The sequence below is a fragment of the Lithobates pipiens genome, unplaced genomic scaffold (genome assembly GCF_037356315.1).
Source record: "Lithobates pipiens isolate NorthernLeopardFrog02 unplaced genomic scaffold, aLitPip1_a1.2 Scaffold_30, whole genome shotgun sequence".
Lineage (NCBI taxonomy): Eukaryota > Metazoa > Chordata > Amphibia > Anura > Ranidae > Lithobates > Lithobates pipiens.
In genome coordinates this window covers 118,946,319-118,956,532 of record NW_027507791.1, presented here as the reverse complement: position 1 = coordinate 118,956,532, position 10,214 = coordinate 118,946,319, and positions in this window count along the sequence as shown.

Sequence of the window (10,214 nt, the reverse complement as noted above, 5' to 3'; positions counted from 1 at the left end):
CAAACTCCATGTTTGTAGACTCAGGTAACATATTTGCACTCTTTTAAGCACTGCTGTTGTTTCTATGTTGCTATTCCCCACTGACCTTTACAAACAATGTCCTCATCTCTCCTTTCTACTCCTCTAATGTGGCCCCTGTGCAGTCTGAATTATCCAATTTATCCTTCTCAACATGTATTTTTTCTTCAGATTTCAAACATGCAATCACACAGTCTATTCTCCAGAAATTTTCTCTTGTCTTTCCCTGCTGTAATAAAAAAAGAATTACAATTGCTTGACAACACAACAGCATGTTATGTATACACATTCAGTTCAATCCTTGTAATGTACTGCTACTGATTAATAATATACAACGCAAATAAATAGTACAGAGTACATTTAGTTATCTGCAGGATGGTGAAAATAGTTGGTTACAGCAGAATTAATAGTTTACAGCAGTGGCTTGGCTATTGAAGTAGAAAGATTAGCATCAAGCTAGTCCAATTAGCAAAGTCCATGGTCACAAATATGCCATGTCTGCTGATTTGATGACTATTGTCATCATTTCTGGATCCATCAGCAAGCCTAGTCAAAACCTGATGCTGGCTTTTGTGTTTGCAAAAATAATCAGGACTGGATTAATTACACTGCACATTCCAGTGTTGATGCTCTGTGGTTCTGTGCAGTGCATACTGCTTTCCTGGTGCCTCCATGGCAGCATACTGGAGATAGAGCTTCGCCTCAACTCCTGCCTGAGGACTAGTGAATAGCATAAATTAAAGGCATAGTCCCTCCCCCAACATTCTCCTTTTTTTCCTCATACCTCTTGTGCTTGTGAAGAGTAGCAGTACATCCATACCTCTGCCTTTGGCAGCGTTGGCCGGGTTTAGCCTTTCTTGTGCGCAGTCCCTGCTCTTGGGCTGCTCACAGCGCTGATAAGACTGGAAACCTTTCTTTTTCCAGGCTTGTGATTTTTTTCTTTATTTGCAGAATTATATATATTTTTCTTTTCTTTTTCCGTCTGGTATTCTCTCTCTTCCCTTCCCCTTTTTCTTCCTTTTAAAAAAGTTTTTAAATATATATATTTACCTGGTACTCACCAATATATGTTTTCCTATTGTTTTTCCTTTGTTTTCTGTACAGCAGGGGGGCGGCAGGTGCCTGGGCTTCTCCCATCCTAAATAGCCTGGCAGAATGAGCTGTGCTGGCTGGTGTCCTCGCCGCCGTGTTGCACATGCGCGTTTCCAGGTCATGGAGAGGTTGGCTTGTCTTTTTTTTCTATTTTCACCATTTGTCCCTTTTGAGCATGCGTAGGCACATGCGCGGCCGCTCGGCGATGCTGCAGCCATCTTGGTTACTGGAAAAGGGGCCAGATTTGCCCTTTTTCCAAAAGAAAATGATAAATAATAAATATATATATATATATATATATATATATATATATATATATATATATATATATATATATATATATATATATATATATATATATATATATATATAAAATAAAAAATAAAAAAATATAAAGATATATAAAAAAAATATATAAATATATATAAAAAAGGGTTATTTAAAGTTCAGAGGTGGTCATCTGATTAGTCCTCCCACATTGAAGGTATTTAAGGTCAACTTCAGGGCAGGCTGTCAGAGTCTCCTTGCCTATGCCCTGTTAGGTTTCTCTGACGCTGCTCTGTGGTAAGTATCCCTCACAAAAAAAAAATGTGTGTTTAAAAAAAAAAAAAATAATTCCTTTCCCTTTCTTGCTATATTTCCACAGCTGATCCTTGTGCCCAACTCTGCAATGAGCCATTTATCTTGCAACAAAGATCCTCACACTTCTATTAGGTATGAGACCAACTATACGTGAGTATAAAAAAAAAAGCACACTCGCTGGCCTATCATGGATCTCTTAAATCATAGCCCTGTCTACTCCAAGAGGTCCAGAAAATCCTCAAGGCACCGTGATGACGACAGCCCAGACTGCAGGTCCTATTCTTCACACCACCGGTCCCATTCCTCTGGTCACAGATCTCATTCTTCAAGACACAGATCAAGGTCCAGAAGACAAGAACGGTCCCCCTCTCCTAGTTCCCATACAAAAAAATGCTGGACCTGTGGGGCCACTCCACTACCAAATAAATTGGTCTTCAAAGGCTGTTTTGCTGACTATGCATCCAGCCACGAACTAGAAGGTCAGCAGGCTGTGGACTTGCTCAAAAGAACAATGAAGGACTCCTTCTCTGAGCTTGCGGCTTTGGTTCCCGCTCAGCCAGGCTAGCAGATGTCCCATGTACTGGATACAGAACCTAATCTTCCCGGTTCTTCTACAGCCAGTACTGCTATTCCAACCAGTGAGAGATTCCCCACCTGTGGACTTTTCAGAGGACTCTTCAGAGGAGTCAGAGTCTTCTGGCTTCAGTCTTTCCCTGGTGAAACCATTCATCCTGGCAGTCAGATCTGCAATAGCCTGGGAGGTGCAGAAGAACCTCCCCAGAAAACTAAAGTCTACTTCCTGTTCCTCAAAAGGAAGCAGGTTTTCTTCCCGTTGATTGGTGAATTAGTCAAGTCATCCAAAATGAGTGGGCAAAAAACTCTGGGCGGAAGAACCTTTGGTAATCACTTTCCTCAGTGGAGTATTAAAGATTTGGCCGCCTGTCAGACGGTCTTTTCCAAAATGGAATCTGTCTTTGGTCTTGGAAGGCCTATCCGTCCATCCCTTTGCTCCAGTGGAACAAGTAACAATATGGAACATAACACTAAAGACGGCTTTTCTGCTAGCCATTACATTTGGCAAAAGGATTTTAGAACTTCACTCTTTAGGGATAGGTGATGACCACATCTCTTTTTTTTCCCGATAGAGTGGAGCTTCGTCCCCTTCGGGGGTTCACACCTAAAGTAGCTACTCCTAGCCACCTTTTGGAGCCTTGGGCACTTCCAGTATTCACCTAAGCAGATTTGGGTTCTTGTCACGAGTTGTACATATCCAGGGTGCTCAGGGCCTACCTAGAGGCTACTAGACCCTTAAGAAACCCGGAACAACTTTTCATCATACCATTCGGTAAATACAGGGCAAAGAAGCTTCCATTAGAACTCTATCATTTTGGGTTGTTAAACTAATCCAGAAGACTTACAGGGTGAAGAATATGGAGCCTCCATCTCGAGTGAATGCTCATTCTACAAGGGCAGTATCACCTTCCTGGGCAGCAAGGGCTAATGTTTCATTGGAGACGGAGACGCCACTTGGTCTTCTTACAATACTTTCCTCAGACACTACCATATTGACCCAGGTGCTCTCACGACTTGATTAACGATTAAACGTCTATTGTTAAGCGTTAACCCACCCGTGTCAGCTAGTTATTTATCACCAGTATGCTGCCATGGAGGCACCAGGAAAACAGAAAATTGTATCATACTTACCGTAATTTTCCTTTCTTGGTGCCTATCCATGGCAGCATACGCTACCACTCTCAGTATTCTATATTACAGAGAATGTTGGGGGAGGGACTTTGCCTTTAATTTATGCTATTCACTAGTCCTGAGGGAGGAGTCGAGGCGGAGCTCTATCTCCAGTATTCTGCCATGGATAGGCCCCAGGAAAGGAAAATTACGGTAAGTATGATACAATTTTCCTTTTTTTTTTTCATGTTGTCAAGGCTTTTTTTGGCAGCCCGGGATGTCATGACTGGGACAGGGACAAGTTACAGCTGTCAGGTGCAAAATGCCTCCAAGACTTCTGGAAGTGTTATGTTGGTAAAAAAAGAATAGCTGCATTTATAAAAAAGATGAATAAATGTTCAGGGTAAAGGCTGCTTTAGTATCTGCTCAGTACCTACAGTAAAATATGTTTAACCAGTTACAGTAAGTACAAAATGATGACAGTGTCACTTTAAGTTTTCTCCTCTCCAATCTAGGTCCTGACTTGGCACACTCAACTTAAATTGTACTTTCTGAAGTAACTATTGAACTCCTCAAAGGAATATCAGAAGTTGACCTTTCCCTGTTTATACTCCTTAATCACTCCACAGCATACAACAACATTGAAGACCTTCAGCTATTGCATGCTCTTCATTCTAATGGCCTTTAGGCTGGGTCCACACCGCTGCGGCTGGGAGACCCGGATGTGATTCGCACCGCACTGCAGTGCAAATCACATCCGATCTCTGTGCGATGCGAGTTCAACCATACAGATAGTATGGCTGAATTCGCATCGCACCTGCCGCAAACTCGCACAGGACCCTTTTTTTGGTCCGCAGCAGAATTGGATCGCATGGGTGTTCACACCATGCGATCTGATTCCTGTCCGAGTTTGCAGATCGCACTGCGAAATGCAAACTGATCTGGGGGTGTCATTAAGATTTCACTGACACTCCCAGCAGTCCGCATAGGGCAGTGTGAACTGCCGGCGGGAGGCATGCGATGCGGGAAAACGGCACGGATTTGCGGCGTTCCCGCATCGCTCCGGTGTGAACCCAGCCTTAGAACTCTATCCTCTTAAAGTTTCCCTATTGCTTATATGATTTTATGGTGGGTTAGTGCCTGTAAATAAGTCCACTTCAACCAGGAAGTACAGCTTTGGAGCTTGTGGTCCACTTTTATTTTAGGGTCCTTTCACACGGATATCCGTTTGCTCAGCGGGGATCACTCCGTCGATCCCCGCTGAGCAGGGAGATGACAGGTCCGTCTCTGCACACTGCGCAGGGACAGGCCTGTCACAGCGCCGCTCTCCCCTATGGGAGATCGGGTGACGATGGACCGCAGTGCCCGTCGTCACCCGATCCGCAGACGGATGGAAAAATAGCTTTTTCCTCCGTTACAGTTTTTCGAATCGGAGCGGGTCGGATGTCAGCGGACATGTCACCGCTGACATCCGACGCTCCATAGAGGTCTATGGAGCACCCGTTCGGGCCCGCCTGAAAAACTGACAGGCGGGCCTGAACGGAACGTCAGTGTGAAAGGGGCCTTAAGGACAAGTAAGAGTTCAAAACAAATTACAGGGTGCCATCACCAGGTTTTTCTAGTACCACATCAATCCAACAAAAAATGTTTAGCCTCCTGGATATCTATTTAACTCAAGAAACAGCCTTCTCAGAAGGCCTCTCCTACAGGCTACAACAGACAATCTGCAAGTTTGTTGTTCCCTTACAGTGGTGGTTCTCAACCTCAGTCCGAAAGTATTTCCAACAGGCCATGTTTGCAGGATTTCCTTGATCTTGCACAGGTGCTTTAAATCAGAGTCAATGGCTTGATATTTTGGACAGCTTTTTCATTGAAATTCCCAAAACATGGCCTGTTTGGGGATACTTGAGGACTGAGGTTAAGAACCACTGCCTTACAGCACTGCTGTTTCACATTGCATAACAGTGACCCATACCGTTTTCATCAGATGTCAGGCTGGACAAGGCACCTGCCTGCCACACCTGACCTACCTGGACACGTACAAGCGCTGGCCCTGCAGCTGCTTGTTTCCTGGACAGGGAGCCCTGAACTATTGTTGGGTCTTTGACTATAAAGAGGGTGAATGCCTACATGCACACAGCCCGCTGGTCTCTGTTAAAACCTAGATACAAGGTTCAAAGCTTCTTCCCTCCCAAAACTTTTCAAAGACTCTGGACTTTAGAACCCAATCCAGGGATTCCACAACTCAGAGAAAAACAGACACCCAAATATCTCTGCTCATAATATCCATTCTGCCTCCTGATCTGTACATGTATCAGACTCTTCTTGGCACACTTGACAAGTAAAACACTTCCTAACTCAGAAACCTCCAAAAGTCTCAGTCTGTTGCTCAACAATTCTCCATGTGGCTGCTGAAACTTCCTCCTGTCTGGTTTTCTTCACCTCCTTTCTTACTTAATCTGTCCCTTAATGCCAATCTCTTGCCTCACCTTCATTCAACCTAAGTTAAAGTTTACTGTGATTTGCCTTTATATCTCATCAACTCATGTATTTTCTAGATTTATGCTAAAACAAGTACAACTCAAATGTCCCTCTGCTTTTACAGTAATCTACTAATGTCATCCATTCTAATAATCTAACCCTCTGCATAACTCCGTTCTCCAAAAATACTCTTCTAAGCTCCAAACTTTGCCACAGTCCTTAGCATATTTAAAAGGTCCCCCAACACCTAACTGCTAAAAAAAGGCCTACCTGTCTTCCTCTTCACAATAATAATTCATTTTGAGAAACCAACTGACAACCCCTACAGCCACTGCCATCTACTGTACCCATCGTATAATGGTGCCTCCTTTATGATTGTGGTCGATGTGTAGTACCTAACAAATTAGAAAAACTGAAGTGAAAAGTCCACAAAACTCTGCCACTTCCAACATGCTGATTGAAACCTCCACCACTTTGCATTGACACAGTTACATTCAGTCAGTTTCAGTTTTCATGCTTTTCAGATTGTTGCTACTCTTCAGTTTGTGCTTGTGGGTTCGTATCTGGTTTTCAGTGCATGTAGTCAGTTCGCATTTGTTTGTCAGTGTGTGCTATTTATAGTAGTACCGTATTTGATTTCTGTTTAGTTGGTTCTGACCAGCTGACCATTTTAAAGCCATGTTGCGGGTACGTGCTCGTCATAGAGTTTGTGCTGTGTGGGGGCTTGGTGTTGGGCTTCTAGCTTTGACACAAGCCCAGTCCATGAACAGGGCGAGCAGGAGTTCATGGATGAAGAATTTGTTACTCCAGCGTGACCAATTCTCACACATGCCTTTGCTTTGTGAGATATGGCAGAATAATCCTGATGATTTCAAGAATTATCTCATGATGACAAACCCCAATTTTCATGGTCTGTTGGCTTTGCTCACCCCTTATATCAGCAGGAAGGATACCTGTATGCAGCAAGCCATCACTCCGAAGCAGAGGCTAGTCGCTGTGTTACGGTACTTGGCAACTAGGAGAAGCCTGTAGGACCTCAAGTTCTCAACAGGCATCTCCCCCCAGGCTCTGGGGATCATTATTCCAGAGACCTGTTCTGTCATCATTCAGGTCCTGCATAAGGACTACATGAAGGTAAGTTTTATCCTTTAACATTACATTATATGTATTTAATGTTTGCTAATGTATTGTATTTCTCTCATCATTTCATAATCACCATGGTTGCAATATGCTGTGAATGTCCCCTTTATCCTCATGCATGTTGGATTTTTTCAATGCTCCTTTTTTGTCCTTCACGCATATTTGCCTTCACTAACCTCCCGAGCATGCTCTCCTGGGCCCGCATACACCTATAGCCTAGTCACTTAACAATGTATATTGTCAGCTCCATTGTAGTGCTTTACCCTAAACACCCCCTAAAATGTGTACAAATGTTATTGTTGTCCTTAAATCCATGCATAGTGGCAGAGGCTTTTTTTTTTTGGTGCACAAAATCATTTGGAACCCTAAGTCAGCTGATAGCAATCCTCTATCTGCTGACCTTGCCAAACCCATACACACTATACCTACCTCTTTTATGGTCATATTTATGCATGAATTATGAATTCACCAAAGCATGTAGAACAAGGGCCTGCCTGAATACTTTCAAATGATACAGTTTAACCGGTTCCTGACCGGCGCAGGCCGATGTACGTCAAGCAGAATGGCACGTACAGGCAAATGGGCATACAGGTACGTCCATTTAAATTTGCAGCTGTGCCATTGCGTGCGCGCCAGCAGTGGCACGGGACCTCCGTGAGTCGGATCGTGGGTCACGTGGATCGGTGCGGGGATACCTGCAATCGTCTCAAGGGGAGGAAGAACGGAGAGACGCTAATGTAAACAAGCATTTCCCTGTTCTGCTTAGTGACAGTGTCACTGATCTCTGTTCCCTGTGATTGGGAGCAGAGATCAGTGACGTGTCACATGTAGCCATGCCCCCCCCCACAGTTAGAAACACACCCCAGGACACACGTAACCCTTACCCTGCCCCTAGTGGTTAACCCCTTCACTGCCAATGTCATTTACACAGGAGTCAGTGTATTTGTATAGTACTGCTGTATAAATGACAATGATCCCAAAAATGTGTCAAAAATGTCCGATGTGTCCGCCATAATGTCACAGTCACAATAAAAATCGCAGATCGCCACCATTACTAGTAAAAAAAAAAATATTTATAAAAATGCCATAAAATTATCCCCTATTTTGTAAGCACTATAACTTTTGCACAAACCAATCAATAAATGCTTATTGTGATTTTTTTTTTTAACCAAAAATATGTAGAAGAATACATATCGGCCTAAACTAAAACTTTTTTTGTTTATAGCGCAAAAAATAAAAACCACAGGGGTGATCAAATACCACCAAAAGAAAGTTCTATTTGTGGGAAAAAAGGATGTCAATTTGGTTTGGGAGCCACGTCGCATGGCCGTGCAATTGTCAGTTAAATCGATGCAGTGCCGAATCGCAAAAAGTGCTCTGGTCAGAAAGGGGGTAAAATCTTCCGGGGCTGAAGCGGTTAAAGTTTTGTTCTCCTATTATCTTGATAGGTAATTGCAGAATATAAAAATGAGCTTCCATTTTTTAAATTTAATTTTTTTTGTTTTATTATGCCACTTCTTACCTGTCCAGTGGGCTGCCAATAGTGTAATTAAGGAGGGTTGGCCAAAGTAACACACATTACTTTGTTACTCCATTAGTGGAGAGGGTTACTTGTCCAAAACATACCCTACCAGCCCCTCTAAAATATTTCCAAGGGGCCATCAGAGGGGGGGAGGAATCTGATAACTGGGACTTTGATTTTAGCCTTTAACCAGTTAACAACCAGCCCATAGCCGAATGATGGCTACAGGGTGGTTGCTTAACTCTGGGAGGCCGTCATATGACGTCCTCCCAGAATTCCGCTCTTGCGCACCCCCCTCACTCGAGAGCATCCGTGACCGCCGGATCACGGTAAATCGTGGCCATTTACCACGTGATCACTCCGTCAAATGACAGAGTGAAATGACAGAGCGATCACTTGTAAACAAACCAGCGTCATAACATGATCGCTACAGTGAGAGGGGAGATCGGTGTCAGCAGCCCTGTGGGCTGGATCTGCAGTGCCCACAGCGCTGCTCACCAACAATTAACCCAACAATTAACCCAGCAATTCCCTGCCAATACTCTGCAATGCCCTGCCAATACTCTGCAATAGCCAGCAATGCCCTGCCAATGCTCTGCAATACCCTGACAATACTCGTCAATGCCCTGCCAATACTCGTCAATGCCCTGCCAATACTCTTCAATGCCCTGCCAATACTCTGCAATGCCCTGCCAATACTCTGTAATACCCAGCAATAATCTGCAATACCCAGAAATACTCTGCAATAGACTGCCATAAATTGCCATACCCAGCAATACTCAGTGATACCCTGCAACACCCAGCCATACTCTGCAATACTCAGCCATACTCGGTGATACCCTGCAATACCCAGCCATAGTCAGTAATACCCAGCCATACCCGGTGATACTCTGCAATACCCAGCCACACTAGGTGATACCCTGCAATACCCTGCCATACTCTGTGATACTCAGCCATGCTCGGCCATGCTTGGCTGTACTCAGCCTCTATATGTGGCCAGCCTGTGGAAGTCTCACACGTGTTAGAAATATTGTATAAATGGACAACTTTATGTTAAAAAAAATGCATTTTAACCACTTCATATGACGTCCTTAACTTTGTGCGGGGATATCTGAATGATGCCTTTAGCTACAGGCATCATTGAGATATCAGCTTTTTCATCCGGCTATTCTCTACACCATAAGACTGATCATTGCGGCCGCCACCCTCCGGTGCTTCTACCGACTCGCCAATACGATCAAAGCCAGAATCATTTTTTTTTTATTATTTCAGGCTTCCCAGCCTAGAGGTGAGATGTGGGGTCATATTTACCCCATATCTCACTGTAAAGAGGACCTTTCATGCCATATTCCTATTACAAGGGATGTTTACATTCCTTGTAATTAGTGATGGACAAACTTCCGACGGGACGTTTTGCGAATGCGAACCGCGAACGTGGCCAAAAGTTTGTGAACTGCAAGGACCTCATTGACTTTAATGGTAGGCGAACCTTAAAAACCTCGAGGTCATATTTTCAGCCACAAAATACTTACTAGCTGTGCACACATAGTCCCACAACATGGACACTGACATAACAAAAGTATTAAGTGAATCTGGGAATGACAAGTATTCTTTTTTTATCTGTGAAATTTTGACAATTCAGGAGCGCATGAAGGCCATGGAGGAGAGGCAAGGTCAGGGCAGGCTATGAAGGGGG